This window comes from Schistocerca cancellata, unplaced genomic scaffold (genome assembly GCF_023864275.1).
Source record: "Schistocerca cancellata isolate TAMUIC-IGC-003103 unplaced genomic scaffold, iqSchCanc2.1 HiC_scaffold_946, whole genome shotgun sequence".
In the NCBI taxonomy this organism is placed as follows: Eukaryota; Metazoa; Arthropoda; class Insecta; order Orthoptera; family Acrididae; genus Schistocerca; species Schistocerca cancellata.
The window spans coordinates 12501-17500 of NW_026046954.1; the positions used below are offsets into that span (position 1 = coordinate 12501).

General features: G+C 53.7%; 1 non-coding gene across 1 annotated transcript in view; it reads right to left on the reverse strand.

The window, feature by feature from the left end:
* Window positions 1-977, reverse strand: part of LOC126149703 (small subunit ribosomal RNA) — a 1909-nt gene extending 932 nt beyond the window's left edge. The window contains exon 1 of the ribosomal RNA XR_007531058.1: window positions 1-977. This exon is cut by the window's left edge and continues 932 nt beyond it. This is a non-coding gene — a ribosomal RNA (small subunit ribosomal RNA).
* Between the last annotated feature and the right edge of the window lie 4023 nt (window positions 978-5000).

Below are 5000 nucleotides of genomic sequence, written 5' to 3' on the forward strand. Positions count from 1 at the left end.
CCCCCGCCTGTCCCTATTAATCATTACCTCGGGTTCCGAAAACCAACAAAATAGAACCGAGGTCCTATTCCATTATTCCATGCACACAGTATTCAGGCGGGCTTGCCTGCTTTAAGCACTCTAATTTGTTCAAAGTAAACGTGCCGGCCCACCCAGACACTCAATAAAGAGCACCTTGGTAGGATTTCAACGGGGTCCGCCTCGGGACGCACGAACACGCACGAGGCGGTCGCACGCCTTCGGCTCGCCCCACCGGCAGGACGTCCCACGATACATGCCAGTTAAACACCGACGGGCGGTGAACCAACAGCGTGGGACACAAATCCAACTACGAGCTTTTTAACCGCAACAACTTTAATATACGCTATTGGAGCTGGAATTACCGCGGCTGCTGGCACCAGACTTGCCCTCCAATAGATACTCGTTAAAGGATTTAAAGTGTACTCATTCCGATTACGGGGCCTCGGATGAGTCCCGTATCGTTATTTTTCGTCACTACCTCCCCGTGCCGGGAGTGGGTAATTTGCGCGCCTGCTGCCTTCCTTGGATGTGGTAGCCGTTTCTCAGGCTCCCTCTCCGGAATCGAACCCTGATTCCCCGTTACCCGTTACAACCATGGTAGGCGCAGAACCTACCATCGACAGTTGATAAGGCAGACATTTGAAAGATGCGTCGCCGGTACGAGGACCGTGCGATCAGCCCAAAGTTATTCAGAGTCACCAAGGCAAACGGACCGGACGAGCCGACCGATTGGTTTTGATCTAATAAAAGCGTCCCTTCCATCTCTGGTCGGGACTCTGTTTGCATGTATTAGCTCTAGAATTACCACAGTTATCCAAGTAACGTGGGTACGATCTAAGGAACCATAACTGATTTAATGAGCCATTCGCGGTTTCACCTTAATGCGGCTTGTACTGAGACATGCATGGCTTAATCTTTGAGACAAGCATATGACTACTGGCAGGATCAACCAGGGAGCTGCGTCAACTAGAGCTGAGCAGCCGGCCGCCCGGGAGTGTGTCCCGGGGGCCCGCGCGAACACGCAAGCGTCCGCTCAATTATTCTGCAAACAGGAGGAGGCTGGGCTCCCCTGCACAATACACCTCGAAACCCTCTCAGGTCCCGGCGGCGCGCAGCGCCGTCCTAAGTACTTGGTCGGGTTCGAGAGAGGCGCAATCGCCCGGAGTTAGGCGAGTAGACGCTTTAGGTGCGACCACCCGTGCTCCCAACTGAGCTTGCCGCTGCCGACAGAGGCCCGGGAGCGTGCTGTCGTGGCATTGCCGGCGGGAGACAACACGCGCCACCTACGGTGACCGGCAGCTCCAACGCCAGCGCCACAGAAGGGCAAAGGCCCCACGTGGGTGCCGAAGCGAACTCTCCCAGCACAGCGCACGTGCCAACACGTCCGCACAACTGCGATACAAACCACCAGCGAGAACCGCTGGGGCGACCGAGCAGCAGACGGCGTCGCGGCGCCGAGTGCCGGGCGGCGGCGCATCCTCAACGCACACAGTCCTCAATCGGACCAGCACACTGCAGATGTCCACCGCGCTTCGCACCGGGTCCGCGAGGACCCACTTTGGCTGCACGGCGCCGCGCGCAGGGTGCCCCGGCGCGCAGCTGCGCCGCCTGCCGCGTCCGTCGGCCGGCGCGCCTGCCACTGGGCGCCCCCACCAGCCGGCTGTAGCGCGTGCGCCCACGCACCGCGCGGCCAGCACGCCGGGCGGCCCCCCCTCACCGGCCGGGGACAGTCCCACCCACCCACAGCCGCGTATCGCTTCACACCCAGATTCACATTCACGTTCGTTGGTATGGTGGGGACCGCTTCGTAGCTGTACCGATCGTTGCCCTCACAGATGTACCTCCAGCAAGATCAACCGCACCACAACGGGTTACCAGTTGTTCATTTGCGTAACGTCACCAGTAAACGTACACGTCCATCCCCGTTTGCAAAGTCAACTATTATTGCATGCCTGCCTGTCAGGTGTCAAGACACACTACATTCGCTCACATCCACGCAACAAAATGTGCCCGACTAGAGGGCACGTGGAAGGTGCCCCCGTACATATGCGATCTCCATTGCGCGACCAACTGTCAACCGGCCTCTGTAGCATGTCGCAGATGTGGAACGCGGGGCACCGTGCTATCACATTGTGTGAGAAGAGACTACTACGTCTGCATACACGCGCCACTACATGAACAGACGGCTCATGCTGATCGCCATCCACTGCGTCCATTACTCCCACACGTCTCTATGGCGTACCACACTGCAATGCAGCTGTTATGGGGAGATGACACATAGCTGTGTACACAACATTCTGAGCCGGTTGCGGTTGGACAACAATACATTAATGTAACGTGTCATATGCCAATTACAGAGCAGGGTAAGGCACAACGTGGGTTAGGTTAAGGCACAACGTGGGTTAGGTTAAGGCACAACGTGGGTTAGGTTAAGGCACAACGTGGGTTAGGTTAAGGCACAACGTGGGTTAGGTTAAGGCACAACGTGGGTTAGGTTAAGGCACAACGTGGGTTAGGTTAAGGCACAACGTGGGTTAGGTTAAGGCACAACGTGGGTTAGGTTAAGGCACAACGTGGGTTAGGTTAAGCCACAACGTGGGTTAGGTTAAGCCACAACGTGGGTTAGGTTAAGCCACAACGTGGGTTAGGTTAAGCCACAACGTGGGTTAGGTTAAGCCACAACGTGGGTTAGGTTAAGCCATAACGTGGGTTAGGTTAAGCCACAACGTGGGTTAGGTTAAGGCACAACGTGGGTTAGGTTAAGGCACAACGTGGGTTAGGTTAAGGCACAACGTGGGTTAGGTTAAGGCACAACGTGGGTTAGGTTAAGGCACAACGTGGGTTAGGTTAAGCCACAACGTGGGTTAGGTTAAGCCACAACGTGGGTTAGGTTAAGCCACAACGTGGGTTAGGTTAAGCCACAACGTGGGTTAGGTTAAGCCACAACGTGGGTTAGGTTAAGCCACAACGTGGGTTAGGTTAAGCCACAACGTGGGTTAGGTTAAGCCACAACGTGGGTTAGGTTAAGCCACAACGTGGGTTAGGTTAAGCCACAACGTGGGTTAGGTTAAGCCACAACGTGGGTTAGGTTAAGCCACAACGTGGGTTAGGTTAAGCCACAACGTGGGTTAGGTTAAGCCACAACGTGGGTTAGGTTAAGCCACAACGTGGGTTAGGTTAAGCCACAACGTGGGTTAGGTTAAGCCACAACGTGGGTTAGGTTAAGCCACAACGTGGGTTAGGTTAAGGCACAACGTGGGTTAGGTTAAGGCACAACGTGGGTTAGGTTAAGGCACAACATGGGGGTAGATTGCGGTACAAATTGCGTTACATTGCGGTGCAAATTGCGTTACATTGCGGTGCAAATTGCGTTACATTGCGGTGCAAATTGCGTTACATTGCGGTGCAAATTGCGTTACATTGCGGTGCAAATTGAGTTACATTGCGGTGCAAATTGAGTTACATTGCGGTGCAAATTGAGTTACATTGCGGTGCAAATTGAGTTACATTGCGGTGCAAATTGAGTTACATTGCGGTGCAAATTGAGTTACATTGCGGTGCAAATTGAGTTACATTGCGGTGCAAATTGAGTTACATTGCGGTGCAAATTGAGGTAGGTTAAGGTGCAACACAGGTTAGGTTAAGGTGACATAGGTTAGGTTAAGGTGACATAGGTTAGGTTAAGGTGACATAGGTTAGGTTAAGGTGACATAGGTTAGGTTAAGGTGACATAGGTTAGGTTAAGGTGACATAGGTTAGGTTAAGGTGACATAGGTTAGGTTAAGGTGACATAGGTTAGGTTAAGGTGACATAGGTTAGGTTAAGGTGACATAGGTTAGGTTAAGGTGACATAGGTTAGGTTAAGGTACAAACTGGGTTGTGTTATGGTACACATTGCGTTGTAGTACAGTACACGTTAGGTTTGGGTACGGTACACAATGTGGTATGGGATGGCGTGTTGTGGGGGGGGGGGGGGTGAGGTTCGTTGATATCGACCGTAGGACGTGGATGCCCGAGGCAGCGTCAGTGTGTCAAAGGAGTTATGTCACGTCGGGATGCGCTTTCCGCCAGTGAGAGGGGGGGGCGAGCCGTGTCTGTGGTTGCGGCAGACCTGTGTGTTTCATTCCTGCCAGTGTGTTTGTGCTGTAAGACGAGGCAGTGTGGTGATGTTGGGTGCACCCCTGTGTAGGACATGTGTGGGTGTTGGTGGCTTATCTGAGCAATTGTGGTTGTCGGACGAGTGGGATATTCTGTTTTATGATTGGACCTCCTGGCCTGGTTATCATAGTCTGGTTGGTGTACTGTGGCGGATAGGATGCACCGGACGTTGGTCCATGCCGGTGCTTAATTATTGTATCTGTGTTTGTTACAGGCAGAGAGTAGTGTGTGATAGAGTGTGTGGGTGATAGAGTGTGCGGGTGACGTGTGGTTCGTTTTGTTTGCACAGACGTTCAGCATGTATAGGGGCATTTGCGTATTTGATCTATCTATGTGGGCCTGCATAGTTTACTGAGCAGTGCTGCGAGGTGACTGAACTACGAGCGACGTACTCATTTACAGCGGAATGGTTGCCTTCTACCAAAGATGGAGTATCGACTCTACGACAGCGTTGGCACCGCAGGAAGCGGTGTCGTACAATGGCCCCCACACCGTCATCGTTGTGCGGGGTAGGGACCGTATATATTCTGCGAGGAGCCCTGTTTGCCACAGGGCGTGGGGTCTCGCGTCCTGCGGTTCAGTGCCCCCAGGGAAGCGCGCGGAGGTGGTGCTGCTGCTGCTGTAGCAAGCGAGCTACTTAGAGCATGTATAGGGACAGCGGGAATATGGCATATTGGATATAACTCTTCATGAAACGCAAGATATAGGGGTGGATTGCACGATAGGAGTGCGGGAAGAGTCCGCCATTCATCCGCTGGAGTTGCGATTTGGGCGGTTGGAGTGGGGCACGTGCGGGTGCGGGTGGAGCGATTGTCGGTCGA